General features: G+C 37.8%; 1 protein-coding gene across 13 annotated transcripts in view; it reads left to right on the plus strand.

Annotated features, from left to right (window-relative positions):
• Window positions 1–25,984, plus strand: part of TMEM117 (transmembrane protein 117) — a 567,603-nt gene that overhangs the window by 81,429 nt on the left and 460,190 nt on the right. The window lies entirely within an intron of this gene.

Here is a 25,984-nt window from a genome sequence, read left to right on the forward strand (position 1 = left end):
GAAAAGCATGTATTTACAAGGTTTATACTTTAGTTCATGCTTACAAGAAGTAAATTCAAGAATGTGATGGTAGGTCACATGTTTATTAGGCTTTAGGAAGTTATCAAAATGCATTGTAATTACTTCTTGGGCTTTGAATGATGCCATTCATACCAAGTCTATTTTTAATTGTGGAGTTACAGATTCTAACCCATGGCTAGTCAGAAAAAGCCTGAGCCTTAGAGCAGTGCTTGTATAATGGAACAGGCAATGGTGTTCTTAGAATTATCTAACAAAGTCAAAAGCCTCTCTGAGAAGAATGGTGCATGCTCAGCACTGGGTCCAGAAGAGGAAGGGATCTATTTGAAACTCTCTTCAAGTTGTTGCATGAAATAAAATATTAAATAGTGTATGTACATAAACCATATCCTTTACTTGGAAGTTGACTTTTCATCTAATTCTACCTTTTTTTTTTTTTTTAATATGGAGCTAATGAGGTCTGTGCTAACTGGAAGTGCTTATTCTGAGTAAAGAAGCAAATTTAAAGATAATTAAATGTCATAATAGATATTTCTTGCCACATTGCAAAACACCCAGTAGCTAATAATAAAGCTAATTTTATTTTATTTTTATTAAAGTATAGTTGATTTACAATGTTTCTTCAATTTCTGTTGATAAAGCTAATTTCAGTGAGAACTAACAGTTTTTGACCATTCAGGAACAGACATGAATGGTTTCAAACCTCCCAATGACTCACTGCAATAAGTATTTTTATTATTTCCACTTTATAGATCAAGAAACTGAGGGCTAGAAAGGTTTCATCACTTGCCCAAGATTACATTATGATTAAATCTCTATTTTGAACAAAAATAGAGACGGAGTTGAGCTATGAAGTGGTGAATTCCAGTAATACTGCCTGCCTTTAGGTTGGCCCAGATTCCTTGGAGGGTTGATCCTGTTGTCTATTAATGTTTCTTTGTGTTTTTACCATTCAAATTGAATTTGAAAATTGAAAGGAGGAGGAGGTGTGTGCAGGAAATAAGAGAAGAGTTACTCTAGAATTTATGTGCATCTGTCTTAAGTAAAATTGAAGGTGATTCTCTTACTGCCAGACTAAATACAGTATTCCATATTCTTATATGACTCTTGAGCTTCTCACCAATATGCCTCATGTTTGTTGAAAGGATCTTTTCTTGACAGGACATCTTCAATGGGGCCACTTTTCAAAAAATTCAAAGCCAGGGACAAATGTTTTAGTTCTACAGATGTAACAATTGAATTGCCATTTATAAAGGATGCATGATCCACTGTTATGTCACATGCCGTTTGAACTAGTGAGCACTTTAATGTAGGCATGCAAACCTGGCATACGATTAGTTCTTAAAGCAAGTGAATACGACTGTGCCTTGGGGGTGCTTCAGGAGACCCCATGTTCTCTGAAGCATTGCCCCATCCTGTTTAGGGCAGGGAATGATGGACCCAGAAGCTACAGAAAGGACAGTAGGCACACAGATATCATGACTGGTTTTATATCAGAGGGTTGCTGGTGGTAGAGGGGAATTCTGGATTCTTTACACTGATTTGCACTGAGGATTCCAAACTGTGCTGATCTGTGGATCTGTCTAGGACTGTCGGTCTAGAACCATACCAAAAAGGGTTTCAAGGATTTTCTATGACAGCTAGACTTGTATTTCTGCATTGTAGGACTCTCTTCTCAAACAGAAGCCTTCAGGCTTACAAAGGGTGGTTGTAGGGTTTTAGAGAGGAAAAAGGAACTTTCCCTAGAATGACTTGCTTTTTTTTTTTTCTCTTTTTCCCCCCAATTTTAGGATTAGTTATAAGTTTAGGGTCAGTCAGTGTCCACTGATCTCTTGTTACAGAAAACAAAATCACTAAGTTTATCAGACCAGAACCTTGATCGTTTTAGCCAGAGTTGACTTGATGAGAGTCGCGTTGCCTGCTCCTGTAGTGCTCGTTACAGCGGATTCCCTGAAGTATATACACACCCACTCTTGTGACTTTGGCCCTCAGTGGGCAGCCAAGTTGAGAGGCAGTGTGGTGGAGAGGGAAAGGGGCAGTTCCAGATGGGCTCAAGCGACCAGTGCTCAGACTATCCATAATTCCTCCACTACCGGGAAGTCTCTTCTCACCTCTGCTTCTCATTCTGCCCCTCCACACCTCATGCCACCAAATTGCTGCTGTCATAACCACTTTATTCTTAAGTCACCCAGACAAAACTAAGTTCATCTTCCGTAAGTGTGTGAGGTTCTGTGCAGAGAAGGCTCTCATCCTGGGCAGAGTTTTACATCCAGACATTTGATGAACAAATCCCTTTACACAATGTGGAAGACTAGTTAACCTGAAGCCTCTCTGCCTACAAAACCTTTAGAAATGCTGAAAAATATCATGCAGCCTTAGATTCTCTTTTTCTCCCTCATTTAGTTTTGTTTATCATTTTAAAATTTTATTGAAGCATGGTTGATTTACAATGTTGTGTTAATTTCTGCTGCACAGAAAAATGATTCAGATACACACACACATTATTTTTATTTTTATTTTTTATTTTATTTTTTGTCTTTTTAGGGCTGCACATACCGCATATGGAAGTTCCCAGGCTAGGGGTATAATGGGAGCTGCAGCTGCCGGCCTACGCCACAGCCACAGCAACACCAGATCCGAGCTGCGCTTGTGACCTACACCACAGTTCATGGCAGCGCTGGATCCTTAACCCACTGAGTGAGGCCAGGGATCGGACCCGCATCTTCATGGATGCTAGTCAGGTTCGTTCCCACTGAGCCACAGCAGGAACTCCTATACATTCTTTTTCATATTCTTTTTCATGATGGCTTATAATAGAATATTGAATTTAGTTCCTTGTGCTATGGAGTAGGACTTGGTTGTTTATCCATCCTATATATACTAGTTGCATTTGCTAATTCCAAACCCTCAATTCTCCTCCCCATTTTTATTTTTTAGATGTGATTCACATTGATTGAGTGGTTTGAAATATAGCTGAAGGTCAATATTATGTCAGTTTCAGGTGTACTGCATAGTGTTTTGATATTGCATACATTATGAAATGATCACTGCAAGTCTAGTAAGCATCTGTCCCCATATGCAGTTATATTATTGACCATATATTACCTTATTCTGTATATTATATTCCTGCAGCTTATTTATTTTATAACTTGAGGTCTGTACCTCTTAGCCCCTTTCTGTTTCACCCACATCATCTCCTTTCTGTCTGGCAACCACCTTTTTGTTCTCTGCATCTATAACTGTTTTCATGTTGTTTTGTTTGTGTCTTTTTTTTTTTTTTTTTGTCTTTTGTCCTTTTAGGGCCACCCCTGCAGCATATGGAGGTTCCCAGGGCAGGGGTCTAATCAGAGCTGTAGCCGCTGGCCTACACCAGAGTCGCAGCAACGCCACATCCCGAGCCGCGTCTGCAGCCTACACCACAGCTCATGGTAACGCTGGATCCTTAACCCACTGAGCAAGTCCAGGGATCAAACCCGCAACCTCATGGTTCCTAATCAGTTTTGTTTTCGCTGCACCACAACAGGAACTCCCTTTTTTTATTTTTTACATGGCACATGAAAGCGAGTCATACAGAGTTTGTCTGATTTATTTCACTTGGCATAATACCCTCTAGATCTGTCCATTGCAATGGCAAAATGTCATTTTTTTTTTTAGGACTAATATTCCATTATACATATGTGGTATGTGTATATTCTTTATCCCTTCATCTATGGATGGGTTGACTCCATATTTTGGCTATTATAAATAATACTGCAACGAACATTGCTGTGCATGTATCTTTTCAAATTCATATTTTTGTTTTGGGGGGGGTATAATTTCACCCAGAAGTGAAATTGTTAGATTATAGGGTAGTTCTATTTTTCTTTTTTTGAGGAGCCTCCGTATTGTTTTCCCTAGTGACTGTGCCAATTTACATTCTCACCTACAGTGAGACCGTTCCCTTTTCTCCACATCCTTGCCAGCACTTGTTATTTGTTGTCTTTTTGATGATAGCCATTCTGACAGGTGTGAGGTGATACTGTGGTTTTGATTTGTATTTCCCTATAATTAGTGGCGTTGAAAATCTTTTCATGTGCCTGTTGGTCATCTGTGTCTTTGGAGAGATGTCTCTTGAGGTCCTCTGCTGACTTTCAAATCTGTTTTTTTTTTGTTTTGTTTTGTTTTGTTTTGTTTTGTTTTTTAATGTTGACTTGTATGAGTTCTTTGTATATTTTGAATATTGACCCCTTATCAAATATGTTGTTTTGAAATGTCTCCCATTGGGTAGGCAGTCTTTTTGTTTTGTTGCTAGTTTCCTTCACTGTGCAAAAAGGCTTTTCACTTTGATGTAGTCCTATTTGTTTATTTTTGCTTTTGTTTCCGTTGCCTGAGGAGACAGATTCAAAAAATATTGCTAAGATTTCTGTCAAAGAGCTTACTGCCTCTTTCCTTCTGGGAGTTTTGTGGTCTCAGGTCTTACATTTAAGTCTTTAATCCATTTTGAGTTTATTTTTGTATATGTGTGAGAAAGTAGTCTAGTTTGATTGTTTTGCTTGTAGCTGTCCAGTTTTCCCAGCACCCTGATAGACCCTTCATAGATGCATTGCTGGGTTTACCCAAAGGTCAGAAAAAACCCCAAGGCCAAGAATGAAGAAAAATCTGAACACCAGCACAGTGAGCCTCTGAGGTGACACTTAGTGACTCAAAGACTCGGGTTTTAACTCTCATGTCAGGATAAGTAATAAACATTCATTCATTTATGTAAGTGAGACACTGAAACAGAAGTCCCCACAGTGGATGGTCCTGTTACTGAGAAAAGATGGACTGGAAAACATATAACCACCAGCACGGGTCGTATCTAGGAAGTTGTCTGACTTAGACTGGGCTGTGGGTGGACAACACAAAACTTCCAGGAACTCACAGACACAGGTGTGGGTTTAAGGTTTTCATAAACATTGTCTTTGGATTTTAGAACCCCCAGACTCCCCTGGCCATTCTCTTTCCCTGGTTTCACATTTCTCTTTCTCTCTGGAGCACCCTTCACCACAATAACTTACAGAATTCCTTTGGTTCCTTATACAGAGCAATTTAGTTCCCTCTCTTCTCAACATGTGTCCACTTTGATCTGTCTGAGACTTTTCCTTTCATAACCAAAATCGATGCATGTTCCATCTCACCAATACTCTGAGATGAATGCTGCTGACTTCTCAGATTACAAAGGGCCTGCTCCCACAGCGTTTGGGTTTTGCAGTGTTTTTAAAATAGCAATTGTCCTTTCTCCTTTCATTCAACTGTATGTTTAATTAACCCTCTTGGGAGAGAAAAGGGAAGATACGCAAAGAAAAAGAGGCAAAGCCATCAACCAAGTTAAAATTAGGGTGATTAGCAGTCACAGTTCAATAGTGTACTGCATTGTTTCCATACAGGACTGAAGCCCCGAGACTGCGGGACATCAATAGAAAGAACTATGAAACCACCGTCTCCCCGCATTTCCAGGACTTTACTAACACACGATTCTAAATGACTCTCTCTCCAATGTTTAAAACGTTTCCTCTGTGTTCACTAGATGTCCTAAATCCAATCTACTAGAAACTTTCTATTGGTAAAAAGGGAGAGCTGTGCTTCCAAGTCCAGGTTGAGGACTTTACTGACAGAAACCCAGTGCGTCAGGTGGGGCTGGGAAGGGCTTTGTGTGTTTGGACTCTAAACCTTTTTGGACATTGTCTTTCTCAAGAACTTCTTAGTTATGGGATTTTTATGGCATCCATAGTATTAAGCCCTAATTTAGGAAAGACTTGCTTGGTCTTTTCAAAGAGTGCATGCCTCCAAAGGGAACACAGGTGTCTTGTGTAAGGAATGAAGCAGCGGGAAAGCAGAGCATTCGCACCACAGTTGAGGTTTTGAAAAAGATTCCGAAAAGAGCCACTTGATGGCAGCAAAGAGCGTGTTTTCCACGCGTTTCACTGTCTTGCAGGCAGGGATTTTCTCCTTTGAAAAGAAGAGGTCCTCCTTCTGAATTCTGAAACTTGGTGTTGAAATAGTCACGTTCTTAGTGGTTGATGGGCTTTTTAAAGAAATCCACCTAATGAGCTCTATCATAAGCACTTCTTTTGTGATGTGCTTGTTCCCCCTTTATATTCTAAATCAGGTTTATATAATAGTTCATATACATATAGCACATAGTACACATGCACATCTATATGTTTATAGACTTCCTCAAGAAATGCAAGGATAAATATTGCCTTTAGCACTGAGGAAATTAGACCCTCAACTCACTGATTACAATTTCTCCATGAACTAGATTAAGTTTCCCAAGAATGCTTACTATTTAGGGTAAGCTGTGAAGAAGCCAATTGTTTTCTAGTGTTAATCACAAAGAAAAGTTTTTATTATTTTCCTGATACCAAGCCTTTTCCAGAGGAGTTTCATAAATATTAATTAACTTATCAATATGTGTTAAGTATTGCAGGCACAGAATTGGAAAGACAAAATGATTCGGGCAATTTTGAAAATAAATATTAGTATTTATATTCAGGACCTAAAGAAATGACAAGTAAGAATCAGGTGGTGACTGTAAGGAAAGTGGAATAGACTGTTTCTCCTGTTTCTTCCTCATAAATTTTGGTAAGAAATTCTGTGGCGCACTCACTGGATGAGCGCAGTGAGCACTCTCAGTGAGGGGGGGTGATGAGGCTGGTTGAGGGAAGGTGACAGGAGGGACTATTTGAAATCAACCCTTTTTAAAAATCTAAACTGCATGGCTTCTGTGTACAGAGGGGGCAGCCAAAGCAAACGAGGTTGAAGAGGAAAAACAGGGAGAAATACAGTGAGAGATTAGCACACCTCTGTCTATAGGTTGCATTGAAATTGTTCAAGATGCATGTACACAGCAGACCTAGACCTTAGCTTGTCACACTCTTATCCTTATTTTTTTTGAAGAATGACCATATTCTGGTCCATCAGTGTGTGCATCCATTATATCAGAAAAGACTGATTTTTTAGCCTCCAGTTTCTATTGCCAGGGATGTAGGTTTTAGCACATTAGTTTGCCCAATGCTGAACTACCCTTTGATGGAAAAAAATCAGGGTGAAATTTTACTCCAGATGGTATTTTTTCTTTACTAAGTTCACTGTTTTTAAAACCCTCACTCATGCTTTCAGATTCCTTAATCAGACATTCCCCCCTTAGTCATCATTGGCCTAAAAGTAGGAGCCCTGGTACAGGTTTTTATTTTTCAGAGCCATGATTTTCAATCTTGCTCTTTAAGTACAAAGCTGGTTGGCCTGCTCTCATTGTTTACACAGGTAGCTTCATTCTGTCTAAGGCAGGAATGTGTGTGAGTTTGTTTATTCAGTTTGAAAGATGCTAGATTTATTTTTGGAAATGACAAGAAAGAATTTAAATAGTCTTTAGTAATGTTTTTGTATGACCCAAACTGACAAAATTGCTGAAGTACAAAGCTATCCATTTAAATTGTAGCAAATAAAAAAAAAAAAGTCTCTGATATTATTCTTTGTGTGTGTGTGTGCTTTTTAGGGCCTCATGTGCAGCAAATGGAAGTTCCCAGGTGAAGGGTCAAATAGGAGCTACAGCTGCTGCCCTACAACACAGCCACTGTGACACCAGATCAGAGCTGCATCTGCTTCCTACACCACAGCTCATGGCAATGCTGGATCCTTAACCCACTGAGCGAGACCAGGGATTGAACCCACATTGTCAAGGATACTAGTTGGGTTCATTACCGCTGAGCCGCAAAGGGAACTCCTGATATTACTTTCAGTGGTGGGTCATAAAACACTGGATGTAGGGATGGGTAAATGATGGAGACCTGGGGCCGGGTGCAGAAGCTGGGGTGGGGAGAAAGCCTCGCTGGAAGCATTACTGCAGCCTGAAAGTACTTGAATCAATAGCTGAAAAGCTTGATTGGCTGCTAATACAAGACTGAATGCAAATTCTGCTGGAGTGGTGCTTTAAATAATTTGTTGGCTTCACTCTTAATTAGGCTAAACATTGACTTGCTTGTATGTTTAATTCACAATAATAGCACAATTAATTACTAAGGCTGGGAGGAAGGGGCAGAGCTGGTTGCCCAGAATGGACTGGTATGAAGAAAAGCTGGAAATGAATGGCTAAGTCTGGTTGAGAGGGCTGACCCCATGGGGCACTGGAGGGAGGGAGGGGTGGGGGGAGGCTTGGTGAGAGAGAAAGGAAGGGAGGGATGGAGGGAGGGGGAGAGACAGACAGACTTGTTTAGCCTGAGGCAGTGTAGCAACAGGGCTGAGGTGGCTGGTTTTAATGTTATTTGGTTACACGTTACTTGATTTTGATAGTACAAAGTTAAAATAGCGCAGCATGTTCAAATTGTCACCGATTTACCTTTAGTGGTGTCCAAATTGATGAAGTTTCAAAACACTAATGAAAAACAGTCAGTGTTGCATTCTTATTACTCAGTGGTTGTACATTATTATCTGTCCAGAATCTACACTGATTTGTTACACTTAGGAGGTGTTCTGTGATCATGGTTCACAGTTGCTGATTTCAACTTTCTCATGAAACAGTTTATCAGCTTATTACTTGGAAAGAATTCTGATCCAGGAGTCAGATATCTGGATTGTAGCCCCATCTTAGCTAATTACTGGCAAAAATAACTCAGAAAAGTTATCCAGTTTCCTTTTTTTTTTTTTTTTAAAGAAATGAATTATGGTAGGGTTCTTATTAGCATTAGTGTTAGCATTCTTCTTCTTCTGGAAAAGCATGCCTTCTACACTGGAGAAACAAACTAAATTTACGATTGTGGAGTTCCTGTTGTGGCTCAAGGATAACGAACCCGACTAGTACCCATGAAGATATGGGTTCAATCCCTGGTTCTACTCAGTGGGTTAAGGATCCATGGTCGTCATGAGCTGTGGTGTAGGTCACCAACATGATTTGGATTCTGCATTGCTGTGGCTGGCACCTGCAGTCCGATTTGACCTCTAGCCTGGGAACTTCCATATGCCACAGGTATGGCCCGAAAAAGCAAAACAAACGAAACAAGAAAAAGACTATAAAAAATCTTGGTTGCCTTTAGGCAATGTGGTGAAGTAGAAACAGTGTGTGCTTTTGTCCTGACACCCTGCAGCTGTGTGACCTTAGGTGCCTTCCCTTCCTGAGCCTGAGTTCCTCCAGCATGAAATGAAGATATTGGTGCCTACCTTAGTGTTGCTGTGATAATCAGACATAACAGTGTATGCAAAAACAATTGATGGGATGCCCGCCACATAAGGAGCTCCCGATAAATGCTAGTTGCTGTTATGATGATAGAAAACATATAGTTTCTCAAATATTTTAGCTTTCATTAAACTTTGATTGTTATAATAACAGTAAATACTTTGGAAAATGTAGTGATGTAATTTGATGATGTAATTTATGGCAATGATCTTACATTACCATAAAATTATAATAATTATTATCAGGTTCTTAAAAAATGCCCAAATGAATGCCTGGAACCAAGAGGTCTTCAATAAAAATTAATTTCCTATGCCATGAAACCTAATGCATAATCTTAAATTTACTTAAGAATGAAGTTAGTACATGGACTATATAGCACGAGCCTTGAATGCTATAGAAATGCATCTTTGTGAATACACTTAAGCTATTCTTTCTTTTATTTTTCATCCATGAAAAGTAAATACAGAAATCTAATGATAATATTTCACTAGGATTCAAAAAAGGAAGTCAAACATATATTAAGTTACTAAATGATTATTTGCTAATTTTGACTTTTTTAGAAAGGGAAGTTTTGTGGAATTATGGATGACATCATGGAAATTAATGACAGTGGTCTGTGTGTGCATGTTTTGTGTGTGTATCTGTTATCTAGGGACCTGTATAAAACAGTAAAAATCTTTAAGTTCCATCTCAATTCCTTTTCCTCAGTAATGAACATGCAGGAAATAAATACTTTCCAGACATGAAAAATTGATGTACATGATAGCCCAAGGCTCAAGGTTTACCAAAAGTTATACAGTTTAATAAATTAATGCCAGATAACCCAGCACTAATTTAGGAAATGACATTTCTGTGACAAGGTATCCCATTTGTAATCTGTTAACCCCATAGTTATTCTTGAGGGTTTGATGAAAAACAGTATACAGAATTCTGTTGATAAACATCTCTTATCATTCAAAAAGTTCCTTGTTCCAGTGATATCAGTTGCAGCACAATTATATACACTGCTCGGGCTGCTGGGTTTGGAATGTCTACAGCTTCTTTTGCACCAATGCAGGAAGATAATGAGTTTTTCATGGGGGAGGAAAGCAAGCCTGCATGTGCTTTCCTCAAGGAGATGCTGCAGCTGGTTAACTTCTATTTCAGTTTCCCTTAGGCTACCAGGAGTGTACCCAGCACTCTATTTTTTCTTCTAGAGAAGTAAATGTGCATAAAAAAGTTAGTGTCAAAAGACATAGAAGGGCATAATAATAATTGTAATATTGAAATTCCTTACAAATGGGGTACTCAAAGATCAATGCACATGGAATGAATATCCTTAGCGAATTAAAAAAAACTACGTTATAATAAGAGATGAATAATCCTTTATAATAAACCAACAAAATAAAAAATTGAAGGAAGTAAAGGAGTATTGGATTTTGACTTCTATTTTTGTAGCCTACCTATTTTAATTCTCTCTCCCTAAAATGCATATTTTAAAAGATCGGAGGATGGTTTCCAGGTATGTTGCAAAGAATAAAATATTCAACATCATGTGTATTAGCAGGAATAAATATATATCACATATAAAATAATTATATTCTTTTAGCAAAGATTTAATAGATGTGTTTACTTCAAGACTGTCCATATACTATCTACAATGTATATTCTGTTTTTTTATGTATTATAAAATATATGTTATATAATAGTACACATTCAATATACTGTTTTACATATATGTGTATATATGTAGAAAATATTAATTATTGGGTAATCAAATCTATTTATTAATTAAACCATTTACTTTTATTAGATAATTTGATGGGCAAACATAAAGCTAAGTACCAGAATAAACCACTGATGATATAGTTATGAGTAACTACCCAGGAAGGAGAAATTGCAGCAATATGTATACACTGACCTTACAGAGTCATCTTAATTGAATATGTGGATGTACACAAAACTGAGAAATACACAAGATTTTGTAGGTGTTGAACGAGCAACAGATGTGATATTTCTGTTTGGATTATGTCAAGTTAAAGCATACAGGGGGTTCCAAAGAAAAGAGAAAGCTAAGTCAGCTTCTTAAATAATTTAAGAGTCTTGGAGAAGATGCCTTGATTATCATTTCACTACACCATCTATAGGTGAGTCAGTTAGGGTGAGTTTATGAAAATTCTAAGACCTAAACTAGTAAAGAAGCTAGATTTGTGCACCTATGTGGTGTATTGCTTCCAGAGAATTCGCTTATTGCCTAGATCCTTTGGCTGTGGGACAGTTCTTAAAAAAAATTCACAGTAGCCATTTCTCCTCATGTTCTTCAGGAATAAGGTCTCAGACAAAGCCAGACTATTGACACTGTTAATTTTTCTGAGGTTGACCCCGTTAATTAAAAAGAACATATTTTGGGGGTACTTCCTTGACTGATCTCCCTGGGATCAAAGAAGTATCCAGAGCTGGTTCAGAAAGATGATTATGGACACATTTAATCATAGCCAGACAATAAGTGACGATGGATTATAAAGACACGGTAAGAATCTAGGGTGAGCAGATCCAAGTCAAGTTTGGCAACAGGAGATTACCTGTTATGGTTATAGACTAAATATATAGATTACTTGAGAATCAGTGACAATTAAAAAAAAAAGAGAGAAACTCCCTTTGTGGCTCAGCAGATTAAGAACCTGACATGGTATCTGTGAGGATACGGGTTTGACCCCTGGCCTTGCCAAGTGGGTTAAGTATGTGGTGTTATCTCAAGCTGCAGCATAGGTCACAGATGCGACTCGGATCTGGTGTTGCTACAGCTGTGGTGTAAGCCTGCAGCTGCAGCTCAGATTCTACCCCTAGCCTGGGAGCTTCCATATGCTGTAGGTGTGGACTTAAATAAGAAAAAAGAGAGAGAGAGAGAAGAGTCAGTAACAAGGTAGAGTTAACATCAGGAGTTATGGAGAGTCTAATGATCAGTGTGGACCTTCTTCCCCAGCCTCCCAAGTTCTGTTTATAATATGAGGAAGTTTATGGGCTGCATGTTGAGAGCTACTGAAGTGGGTATCTCAGAATTAGGACACTAAATGAGTGGCTCCAGTGAAAAATTTTAAAACTAAGGTAAATCAGAAAAGATTAGTATCTGTCTCAGTAGCAAAATATACTCCTTTCTGTATATACTACCCTTAATAGCGTTCTTCACCTTCTAACTTTCTTCCTTTAAAGGGAATAGATATATAAATTAATTTTAAAAAATCGTCATCCTATGATTTTACATAAAAGACATAGATGAATTTCTTATCAAAATATAACACTCAGTTGTATATGTTGATAATGTTAGATGGCCAATCAAGTTGTTAAGTGTGCAATGATTGATCAGAGGAGAAATCTGTTTGCTAGCAGGAAGGAGAGGTATCAGGGTTAGTTAGATTGGTGGTTGGTATGTCTTTGGCTCAGTTCTTGTCTGTGGCTAGTGTACATTCTGATTTGGTGAATGCACCCATTCTGACTAGTACTTTTCATGTCATGTCTGTTCTAAACACTTTGAATTTCATCCCTGCAGAGTAGAAATACATGAGTTAGTGAGTTAAGGAGAAAAGACATAGGTCAGCTGGGTCATAGGATGATATGGACAAAATGTATAATAAGTCAGAGGGATGGTGAAGTGTTTTACTTTCTTTTGTCTACAAAACTGAGATGAGTCAAGAATGCAGTTGGAATTTGATCAGTTAGAATAGAGAAGCCAACTGAGGCTGAACTTGAAGTACTCCTTCTGCTTTCCCTGGCAACGGGGCCCCCTTCCCAAGCAAGTAATATTATAGTATGAGTGAAGTAATAACTGGAGGTAGAAAAATATGTGTTCAAGTCAACTCCTACTTCTGGGAAAGTTAGGGGAGGAGTTGGCTAACGGCAAAGGATGAGGTCATGAGAGGGGAAGAATTTAAATTAAAAAAAGAAAAAAAGAATTAAATTAAGCCTGAGCTTGAAAGCTGCTGGGCACATAACCTCACTGCACCTAGCAATGTTTCTTCCCTGACTGGTTGAAACCAGGGTAGATAGTAAATCGCATGGTTGCATATCTACATTATCTCTTCCATCATAGCCCAGAAAAAGCACTGGAGTGAGAGACTGTGACCTGTGTAAGTCGGCTTGGCTTGGAGCCATCTGCTGTGTGGATTGCTCTACCTGCTTTTACAGTTACCCAGGACGTTCTCATTTGTCCAGAAGGATAGAGAGACAGTCAAAGCAGGCTTGCCCATATGTTTCTGTAAATTTAGTTATTACTTTTTTTTTTTTTTTTTTTTTTTTTTTGCACACAGAAGTTGCTACGCCAGGGATTGAACCTGTGCCACAGCAATGACAATGCCAGATACTTAACCCGCTGAGCCACCAGAAAACTCCTAGTTTACTTTGTTTTTAGTGTTGTCCACTGGTGTTATTTTTTTCCTTGCCAAATATATCTTTTCAAATTCTGCTCAATGGTCTTTGCTGCTTTATTAAGTATATGTTGAATATGCACCACTGCTTGGAGAACTGAAAGGCTAGGAAGAGTCCACAAAGGGAACCTCGCTCTTTTAATTCTATTTTTCCTTCTCTGAGTCCTTCTCACCTGAAAAAGAAGAAGAAAAGAGGTGTTCCCCTCATTCCACTCCCTACAGCTCCCTAAACAAATCCCTATAAAAAACAGAATAGAATGAGGGAAAAAGCCTACATGGTATTATCTAAAAATAGGATGATTTTGTAATTTATTATCCAAACCAAGTCACATTTGAAAAGGAATGTGAATGCTATTAATAGTAACAGGAGAAAAGGCATCAACTGTGAAGGCTAATTGAAGCATATGGTTACCTTACCTAAAATCAGTGGGAGAGAGACCAGGAGGGAGAGGATAATTCAGGTTGTTCTAGAATAAGGTCTTGGCCTTGAGGCACACTGAGTATTCCCCAACAGTTGTAACTAATTTGCAGTCAAGTTCTGTTCTAACAGGAACCATGAGATAATGTTAAGATTAAAAATGAAAATCCTGCTCTTTTATAGGAATAACCTGTATCAGATATTTCACATTTTAGGAGTAAGAAAGAGATACGAGGCAAAAAATGAAGTCCTAGGACTCTCTCTTCATAGTGAAGACTCAGAAAGGGCCTTAGTGATTGACCAAAGAATGTCCAAGGTTAAGGGCTGACTGACCAGTCTGATTCCATTTTCTCTGCCCTTGGCTATCGTTTATGAAAATTATTACGATTTGCCCATTTTGCTTCGGGCAAAGCTATGAAGCCCCGTTTTCTCATCTCAGATCCAATAGGGGTGAGGAGGAGTCCCTGTAATGTGAGAAAATAACTCTGTGTGCAGTGCGCAGCCTCTAGAGATGGTCTCAATGATTCCTACCTCCTGGGGTTCAAGCCCTGTGTTCCCCTCCCCTTGACTGTAGGTTGACTCTAATGGCTCACTTCTGATGAGTTGAATATAGTAATAGAGATGAAATGCTAATCCCAAGATTAGGCTTCTGCCTTGTTTGTCCTTCCCTTCCCTTCCACCCTCTTCCATTCCCTTCTCTCCCCTGCCCTCCCTAGCCCTTGCTTGGGGCAACAGTCCACCGTACTGGGAGTTGTCTTATGAGAAGCCCACATCTCCAAAAATGGCCAGCAAGGACCTGAGGTCTGCCAACAGCCTCATGAGTGATTACAAACAGATCCTCCCAAATTAAGCCTTGAGAAGACTATAGCCTAAGCCGATATGGTGATTCATAGCCTGTGAAAGACCCTAGCCAGAGGACCCAGTTAAACTGTGCTTAGAATCCTGATCCACAGAAACTATGAAATAATAATTATTTTCTATTTTAAATTGTTCTATTTTAAATTTTAAATTGTTAAATTTTGTGATAATTTGTTTTCCACAGTTGATAACTAATTGCACTGTGGGTTCTTTGTGATGAAAATGTTCAGAAAGCAGAGCGATATATACATATTTACACACACACACACTCAGAATGGCCACAAAACCCCTGCGTATATACTGGGTAGGAATTTTTCCTATGCTCTCCTCCATCCTCTGCACTAATTTTATTTTCAGCTCTCTGTTTTCTGGATGTCTTCTTCCATGCTGATGGTGAGGAGACCATAGAGAGGTCTTACGGAATATTAGTAAATAATCAACAGGTAATCTCAGGCACAGAGACCACACACTGTATCATACGGTAGATATTTGGGAGAAACACTATTGATCTTTCTTATGGAAACTGGAGAGAAAAATTTCCTGTAAGTTTTCCTAGAGAGGACCCTCTGAAAATGAAAAGAACCATATTCTCAATGACATTCCTAGCAATTTCCTCGCAGTAATTAGAACAATTTTAGAACAAAGAATTTTAGTGAGCTGGTTCTTTGCCAGTATGTCAATATTGTCTTTATTTCCAGTCTCAAGGACTAACCTAATTGTAGATATAGCACCCAAGTGGAACTCATGAGTTTCCAAGGAAAGCATCTTGCATACTGGGCTTTTTCAACAATATCAAGCATCACAGCAAAGGTGTTTGTCAATACATTTAGAATGGATAAGCAATGAGGTCCTACTGTAAAGCTCAGGGAACTATATCCAACCTCTCAGGGTAGAACATGATGGAAGATTGTATGAGAAAAGGAATGTATATAGATGTGTGTGTGTGTGTGTGTGTGTGTGTGTGTGTGTGTGTGTGTATGACTGGGTTGCTATGCTGTATAGCAGAAGTCGGCACAACAGTGTAAATCAACTATAATTTTTAAAAAAGGGTTTGTCCATTTTTTCCTGTAGATGGGTGGGTTGTCTTTCAGGTATAGCATTCTACTTGTGATCAAGGAAAAAGTAGTGGGCAGTAGTAACATCTTAAATTTTTTCCGGTTATATATTTCCATGACTTGTCCGGAACACAATTTTTTTTAGTATTTGTTACAAAAAAGGTTAAGTATTCAATTTGAAAAACCTGCCAAAGGAAGGCTAAGTCCAGGCAACTTCTCATCCTATTCTGACTCTAGGGGTAGCTAAAACTCCGCAGGAATTTTCCATTTCTCTCTTTAGAGCAATGCACATTCTTTGAGTCATCAGATTACAGGTGCCATATACCACTTTAATTTAGGAATAATTGTGTAATGCTCTTTCAGTTAGGCCTGAGAAAGTACCTGTATTTAAAACTATTTCCAGACTTGGCAGTTTTTCCTGCAGCTTGCACATAAGCAAATACTTCTTACTAAAATCACTTAACACTTTCTCCTGAGCTTTGTGTGACACGCTGATTTATATGTATATCCTTTTAGCAGGAAATGAGTTTGAATTTTACTTCAGGAAGTCAGAATTATATTACAAGCAGAAATATAAAAAGATACGACAAAACCCTTTGAGCTAGTAATGTCACAGCATCCCTAATCAAAGAAAGCACAAGAGAGCTATGGGAATATCCTTTTACTCTGCAGAATGAAACAGAAAATTCTTCTCAGTGGTTTCCAGAAAAGATAGGCGCAAAATACTCTTTGTGATAGATGTCTGTAAGTGTGCAGCACATTTATTATCAACCCTTTAAAAATTAATTAAAAATTACACCCTGCCCTCATCTGAAAACCCTTGGTGGCTTCTGGCATTCACTTTGCAATTCTTCCATTCTGTTATCTAGCAACTTGCTGATTTTTTTCTCTCACTCACTAAAAGGCTTTCACACCTGTCTCAGTCTTGCTCTTTGCTGTAAATCTTGCCATTGTTCTGGATGTGTTCAAAATCTGCCTGGTCACCCGTCACCTCCTTGTCAAACCATCCAATGGATACCTCGCAATCTTTATTTTGCTTGACCTTTCCCTCCAGCACTTGGCGCTTGTGACCAGCCCTGCCTTCTTGAAATGCTCTGTATCCTTGGCTTCTGTGTCCATACACTCCCTTCCTCTCTTTAATCTCTCCTCTCAAGGTATCGCTTTTTAATTTTTTAAGGCTCCCACCTCTGAGGGTTCTAATCTGATTTTCTCACTCTCACCAGCCTCTTTGTATGAGACCCACCCTTCCGGCTTGATTGACACATTTCACATGTGTGATTGTAAAATAGTTGTGTTTAGCTCTGATTTTTCTTCTGAGCAGCGTATTGTGCTCTTACCATAAATATCCATTTGAACATCTCAACAATATTCAGCCTTGATAAATCTCAAGTTGAACTCAGTTCACACCCCACTTCACAGCCCTGCCAGCCTCCTCTGTTCCGTACAGTGAATGACACTATTATCTAATCAATTGCTAAGCCAGACACTTAGATACTGTTCATTTTTGCTTTTGCTTATTTCATAATGTGGTAAATCACAAAGGCTGTTTGATTCGATGTGCTAAAAAGCTCTCATATCTGTCTACTTAGGTCTGTCCTTGGTGTTACTCCCCTATTCTTTCTTCCTGGGTTTTCTGCAGTAGCTGCCCCTTTTCAGTCCTCCACGCTGTGGTGATTCCTCTAAAACACAGAGATCCCTGCTTACAACTCTTCAATAGATTTTCATTGTTTTCATAATAAAGTCTAAGTTCTCCCATGGCTGAAAGACTCAAGATAATGTGGTCCTAGCTTACTTCATTATTTTGCTGTTTTACTGCTTTTGCCCCAAAACTAAGTTCCATCCAGAGTAAACTTAGTCTACAAATAGAATGGTCCCCTTCTCACTTCTGGGTCTTTGAATAAGTTCTTTTACTTCCCTTCCAACCTTTCCACTGCTGATCCTCTGGCTAACTCTATTCGGGTCTCTGCTTAGACATCACATCCTTTGGGAAAATCCTACTAACACTTAAAGGTTAGGTAAAATGTTTCTTCTTTATATTCCCGTAATTCTCTGCATCATCCACATCATAACATTTACCACACTGTTTTTGTTTGTTTGTTTTGAGGTTTTTTTTTTTGTTTTGTTTTGTTGTTGTTGTTGTTGTTTTTTTGTTTTTTGTTTTTTTTTTTTGGCCATGCCTGCAGCATGTGGAAATTGGGCCAGGGATCAAACCTGCACCACAGCAGTGACCTAAGCCGCTGCATTGATAGCCCTGGATCCTTAACCCACTGTGCCACAAGGGAACTCCAACCACACTGTTTTTTTTTTTGTTTGTTTGTTTGTTTTCCCTAGGGTCACACCTGAGGTATATGGAAGTTCCCAGACTAGGGGTCAAATCAGAGCTGCAGCTACCAGCCTACAACACAGCCATAGCAATTCCAGATCTGAGCCTCATCTGCAACCTACACTGCAGCTCATGGCAATGCTGGATCCTTAACTCACTGAGCGAGGCCAGGGATTGAACCCCTGTCCTCATGGATATTAGTTGGGTTTGTTACTATGCAGTCGTGATGGGAGCTCCCACACTGTTTTAATTGCCTTTTTACCTGTATATATTTCCCATCAAATTATGAGTTTTATGAGGGCAGTAATGTTTTTGCTTTTGTTTTTAGGTGAAAATTCACTTTGTATACATATGAAATGATCACCGCAATAAATCTAGTAATCATCTGTCCCCATTCAAATATTTTCTATCATATTTCTTATGCTATACATTGCATCCTCATAATTAAAAATTTTAAACTAGAGGTTTGTACCTCTTAATCCCCATTACCTATATCACACCTTCTTCCCCTCTCTCAGCCATGCATTTGATCTCTGTGTCTATGATTATGTTTTCATTTTGTTTTGTTTGTTTTATTTTTAGGTTCCACATATAACTGAAATCATATGGTATTTGTATTTCTCTACATGACTTATTTCACTCAGTATAGTATTCTCTAGATCCACTCATGCTATGACAACTAGAAATATTTCATTTTTTATGGCTGAGTAGTATTCCATTATGTGTATAGATACCGCATCTTCTTTATCCATTCAACTATAGACAGAACTTAGGTTGCTAGTTAAGGCAGTTCTATTTCTCTTTTTTTTTGTCTTTTATTTTTTAAAATTAAAGAATATTTGGTTTACAATGTTGTGGCAATTTCTGCTGTACAGCAAGAATATATTATATGTGTACATACACACACATTCTTATCCAGTCTCTTGGTCTCTTGGGGTAGAACATGATGGACTATGAGAAAAACAATGTATATTTTTCAATTTTTGAGGAGCCTCCATACTGTTTTCCATAGTGGCAGCACCGATTTACATTCCTACCAACAGTGTATAAGAGTTCCCTTTTCTCCATATCCTTGCCAACACTTATTATTTGTTATTTTTTAGATAATAGCCATTCTGATGGGTGTGAGGTAATGTCTCACTGTGGTTTTGGTTTGCATTTATTTCCAAGGTGGTTACTAATGTTGAACATCTTTTCAGGTGCCTTTTGGCCATCTGTATGTCTCTTTTGGAAAAAATATTCTGGTCTGCTGCACAGTTTTTTAATCATATATACATACATAGTCTTTTGAGCCATGATGGGAACTCTTGCACAATATATCCTATCATTTGTATATGTTCTCTTCAATTTCTTTCATTAGTGTCTTATAGTTTTCAGAGTACAAGTCTTTTACTCATTTGGTTATATCTCTAAGTATTTTATTCTCTTTGATGTGATTGTAAATTGGATTGTTTTCTTATTTTTCTCTTTTGATAGTTTGTTATTAGGTTATAGAAATGTGAAGAATTCTGTTTATTAATTTTGTCTCCTGCAATTTTACTGAATTTATTATTTCTAAAAGTTTTTTTGTGGAATCTTTAGGATTTTCTATTTCTAGTATTAATGTCATTTGTAAACAGTGACAGTTTTAATTCTTCATTTCCAAATTGGGTTTTTAAAAATTCTTTTTCCTGTCTGTTACTATGGCTAGGACTTCCAATACTGTGTTGAATGAAAGTGTCAAGAGTAAGAACCTTTATCTTGTTACTAATGTTGGAGTAAAGGCATTTAACTGGCTTTATCATACATAACTTTCATTTTGTTCTGTTCCCTCTGTATCCATTCTGTTGAGTGTATTGTCATAAATGAATGTTGAATTTTGACAGAAGCTCTTTTTCTGTATCAATCTTTTTCTGCATTGAGATAATCATATGATATTTACTCTTTATTTTGTTAAGTGGTATATCATATTGATTGATTTGTGGCTATTCAACCATCCTGCATCTGTAGGTTAAATCCCTCTTGATCATGGTGTATGATCCTTTGAAAGTATCATTAGATTTGGCTTGCTAATATTTTATTGTGAATTTTTTGTTATCTATGTTCATTAGTGATACTGATCTATAAGTTGTGTGTGTGTCTTTGTTTTGTTTTAGCATCAAGTTGATGCTGGCTTTGAAGGATGAATTCAGAAGCATTTCTTCCTCTTTAATTTTTAAAAATTGTTTGAGAAAGCTTTAAATGTTTTGTAGAATCCCCCTGTGAAATCATCTGGACCCAGACATATTGGGAGTATTTTGCTTACAGATTCAGTTTAATTACCAGTAAATGGTCTGTTCATATTTTCTGTTTCTTCCTGATTCAGTCTTCAACGATTGTACATTTCTAGGACTTACTCATTTCTTTTAGGTTGTCTATTTTATTGGCATATAATTATTTTGCAGTAATTTCTTATGATCCTTTGTATTTTTTTAGTATTGGTTGTCATGTCTCCTCTTTCATTTCTGACTTTATTTATTTGGGCCCTGTCATTATTTAGACATTTAAGTTGCTTCTATGTCCTGTCTATTGTTAATGGTGATGCAATGAACATTGGGATGTATGTATCTTTTAAAATTATGGTTTTCTCCAGATATATGACTAAGAGTGGGACTGCTGGATCAATTTCTATATTTAAGTTTTTAAGGGCCCTCCATATGTTCTCCTTAGTGGTTGAACCAATTTACATTCCCACCAACAGTGTAGGAGTGTTCCCTTTTCTTCACAATTTCTTGAGCATTTACTGTTTGTAGACTGTTTGATGATGGCCATTCTGACCAGTATGAGATAATACGTTATTGTACTTTTGATTTGGATTTCTCTAATAATTAGCAATATTGAGCATCTTTTCATGTGTTTCTTGGCCTTCTGTGTGTCTTCTTTGGAGAAATGTTGGTATAGATCATCTGCCAATTTTTTGATTGGGTTATTTTTTTGATATTGAGCTGTATGCGCTGTTTGTGTATTTTAAATATTAATCCTTTGTTGGTCACTTCATTTGAAAATATTTTCTCCAATTATGTGGGTTGTCTTTTTATTTTGTTTATGGTTTCCCTAACTGTGCAAAAGTTTTTAAGTTTGATTAGATCCCATTTGTTTATTTTGTTTTTCTTTTTATTACTCTAGGAAGTGGATCCAAAAGAACATTGTGCACTTTGTGTCAAAGAGTGTTCTGCCTATGTTTTCCTCTAAGAGTTTTATAGTATCTGGTCTTACATTTAGGTCTTTAATCCACTTTGAGTTTATTTTTACGTATGGTGTTAGAGAATATTCTAATTTCATTCTTTTATATGACTGTCCAGTTTTCCCTGCACCACTTATTGAAGAGACTGTCTTTTCTCCATTGTATATTCGTATCTCCTTTGTTGTAGATTAATTGATCTTTCTAAGAATTTGTCCATTTTCCTTGGTGAACTGTTTTTTGGTGCTCTGTTCCCATGTGTGGTAACCTAGAAGATGAAATGTTCCAGATGGTTCAGCTACAAGATGATGAGCCTCTATCAGCCCAAGTCCTTTAGTGAGCTAGGGCCCTGCAGACTGCATGAAACATGTAGCATGAATGAAAAACAAATATTTGCTGGGTTAAGCCACTGAAATTTCTGGTGGTTTGATACTACAGCAATATCAGCCTCTTCTGCCTGTTTTCTTTGCTGCAGTATTAATAGCACACTGAGTGCAGTTTCTACCAGGCACATAACAAGTAAATAAGTGTTGATTGAACAGACTTATTGAATTTTCTTTCCAAAAGATGTATTATCTCAGCAGTCTGTAAATGTGACATTTTATTTTTTATCTTTATTTTTTTTTTCTTTTTAGGGCTGCACTTGTGGCATATGAAGTGTGTGGGCTAGGGGTTGAATCAGAGCTGTAGCTGCCAGCCTACACCACAGTCACAGCAATGCCAGATCTGAGCTGCATCTGCAGCCTACGCTGCAGCTTACCACAATGCCGGATCCTTAACCCAATGAACAAGACCAGGGAATTGGACCTGCATCCTCTTGGATACTTGTCAGATTCTTAATCCTCTGAGCCACAACAGGAACTGCAAGGTGACATTTTAAATGATACTACAGTGAACTGAAAGAATTAACATAATTCTCAATTGCCTAAATTGCTACCCAAGAATGAATGTCTAACACATACAGGAAAGTCTTTTTTTTTTTTTTTCTTTTGTCTTTTTAGGGATGCACCCGTGGCATAGGGAGGTTCCCAGGCTAGGGGTCCAATCAGATCTGCAGCCACCAGCCTACCCGACAGCCACAGCAACACAGAATCTGAGCCGCGTCTGCAACCCACACCACAGGTCACGGCACCACCAGATCCTTAACCCACTGAGTGAGACCAGGGATCAAACTCACATCCTCATGGGTACTGGTCTGGTTCGTTAACCACTGAGCCATGATGGGAACTCCAGGAAAGTCTTATCAATGTGTCTGTGGTATAGTACAGTGACACTAAATTACCTGTCAAAAAGTAACAAGCTGACCACATGTTAATGAGATACGTATTTTTGAATGATTTTCAGAGGAGTGATGTGTCTAAGGAACTACTGTGTTTACTACGGGCTTTTTACTCATTTAGTTCTTTAGCTTCTGTGAGCCTTTCCAAACTTTTCAGCTAACACATCAAATTTTGTCAGCATTCCTCCATGGCAGGGAGGTTGCCAGTAAGACAAAAATATCCACCTGCTTTACAACCAAAAGATTTTACTCAAAGTTAAGTGATGGCTGCGTGCTTTTTTACAACATGGGGGGATTTAGGGATATTTTATTTCACATCAATACCATGATGTCTGTAGTCAGAGGTTGCCAACGGCAGATTTGGCCCTGTGTGAAATCAGTTTTTCATTTTGGTTCCTGTGTTGCTTTAGTGTGCTTGATCAGGGGTGAAGTAAATGTGGCAGAGCCAAGGTTCAAACCCTGTTTGCATACCCTGTTATGCATCACATAACTGCAGCGGTACCCCTCATGCAGCAGTTCAAAAGAGTGGCTTCCTGGGGCTGTTTTGATCACCCTAAGTATAAGTAGAGCATGTGCTCTGAGATATTTGCTGTAGTCTTTCTAGATTTGAGACACTCTTCCTGGGCTCTCTTGTATCATGGAGAAATATTGTTTTTATTCTAAATAAACATGTCTGGGGAGTGCTACATTTACCTCCATATATTTCTTGCTCTTCTTAACAAAAAGTTCTACATTTACCTCCGTACATTTCTTGCTCCTCTTACACAGAGGAACCAAGAAGATAAGACTTTGGATTTGGAACCATGGATAATGCTGGAAGTTTTGGGGGATGGTGAAGGTTTGAGTCTTGGATCTGTTTATGTCAGATCATAAGCTAACTAATTGTTTATGTCTCTGAGCCTCAATTTCCTTCTCTACAGAATGAAAAAATACTTTAAAAATAAGTTAGGAAAATACTTCAGAAAAATAATTTAGGAAAATACTTTAGAAGAATAATTTAGAGAAATACTTTAGACTTGTCTTGAGGAGTGTACGCGTTGATGAGGATGGATTTGAAAGTGTTCGTGCAGAGTAAAGTGACGTAATCCTTTCAGTGATGTTTTGTTAATTTATTTTCCTCTTAAAAAGTGGTTATTACTTTGGAGTGTGTTTAGTAGAAAACCCTGAAACAAGACTGGCTGCCCTTTGCAATGCATGTACTTTGGAACTGTCATCTGCTTATTGCTACAGAGCCTGACATTCAAGGCTGCTCAGGCAACATTGGGTCCTTGGTTTGGGATCAGTTTCAAAGATGGTATCATTCCTATTTGAGATACTTCTTTGAAGGCAGCTATTTAAAGGAAGTTTCAGGTGAACTTCTTTGGCTATTCCTAAATCAAGATGGTGACCCATTTTTATATGTCAAATTTTAGTGACTTTCTTATTTTTAAAATAGTGAAGTTTGCTTGAGAACTAAGACACCTGAGAAGCTAAAAAAGGTTTTGCATAGTTTTGTCAGCTGAGGTGTATTAAAGAAAAAAAAAGAATTCTTATGGATTATAGTGCAACAGTTCTAGTTATCAGGTGAGATAAAGAAGGGACTAATTAAATAGAATAAAGTAACTTTTGCTATACCCTTCAGTCATTTGAGCTTAAGCCACAATTGGAAGAGAAGAGTGTCCTGCTTTTTTATGCTCTGGAAAGATTTGTCTGTATCATTCTACCTGATTTTTCACCTGATACAGAACTGTGACATTTCACCATCTTTTATCATTAATCTGTGTCCAGAGAAGCCCTGATTATACACCTCTAGTTGAGTCCTAATTTTAGAGACTTTAAGCAAACTTCAGCATTGTAATATTTGATTATATTTATAATTTTTAAAATTTTATTTTTATTAGAGTATAGTTGATTTGCAAGTATTATGTCAGTTTCTCCTGTACGACATAATGATCCAGTCATACATATATATACATTCTTTTTCTCATGCTATCTTCCATCATTCTGTATTCCAAGAGACTGGATATAGTTCCCTGTGCTGTACAGCAGGACCTCATTGCTTATCCATTCTAAATGTAATAGTTTACATCTATCAACCCCAAACTCCCCATCCATCCCACTCCCTTCCCCTTCCCCCTTGGCAAAGACAAGCCTGTTCTCAATATCCCTGATTCTGTTTCTGTTTTGCAGTTAGGTTCATTTGTGCCATATTTTATATTCCACATATGAGTGATCTCTTATGATATTTCTCTTTCTGACTTACTTCACTTAGTCTGAGAGTCTCCAGTTTCATAGGAAAACTTATCTTATAGGAGAATATTGATGTTACTATTTGTTTAAAATGAAAGAATATTACCTGGGAATTAGTCCTTGGAAAGGAAGTTCTATGAAGAATTTATACTACCTCTGAGTTCTTGATTCTTTAAGATATTTTTAAAGGAGTGCTTAGTGATTAAACACATATTTGTCCGACAGATACCTGATAGTGGAAGAACACTCCTTTTTGTTCTCTCAGAAAAGCAGCATTTCTGTCCTTATTTCTCTATGTCTTTTTAATCTAATAACTAAGATAAGCAAATTTATGACTGAACTTCTACCTTACCTTACCTGTTTCCAGATGTACATTTTTTTATCTTCATTCCAGTTATATATTTAATACATGGTAACTTTACTGCAACACAGAAATGGTTTTTTTTTAAATTAGAAAATGTTAAGATATACAATTATGTATTTTCTTATCTTTGTATTTTTCCTCCTCAGCTTTACTGAGTTATAACTGAGTTATTGCATATACATAAGGTGTACAGTGTGATGATCTGCTATATGTAAATAGTGAAATATTGCTAAATATTACTAAAACAAGCTAATTAACACACCCGTCATCTTACATAGCTACTTTTTTTTTTTGTGGCGAGAACAATTTTGTTTGTTTGTTTGTTTTTGCTTTTTAGGGATGCATCTGCGGCATATGGAAGTTCCCAAACTAGGGGTCAAATTGTACTATGTCAGAAACTCCTAGTGAGAACCCTTTAGTCTATTCTTTTGGCAAATTTCAAGTATAAGTTTTGTTAATTTCCACCATGCTATCCATTCGATCTCTAGACTGTATTCACCTTGCATAACTGGAGCTTTGTGCTCTTTGACCACCATCTCCCATTCCCCACCCCCCCACCTCCCAGCCCCTGACAACCACCATCCTACTCTCTGATTCTACGAGTTGAACTTTTTAGATTCCACATGTGAGTGAGATCATGCAGTATTGTTT

Source organism: Sus scrofa, chromosome 5, assembly GCF_054392235.1.
Source record: "Sus scrofa isolate SSC_HxYL_T2T_F1_AM1 chromosome 5, Sscrofa_HxYL_maternal_Yorkshire_Landrace_v2.0, whole genome shotgun sequence".
In the NCBI taxonomy this organism is placed as follows: Eukaryota; Metazoa; Chordata; class Mammalia; order Artiodactyla; family Suidae; genus Sus; species Sus scrofa.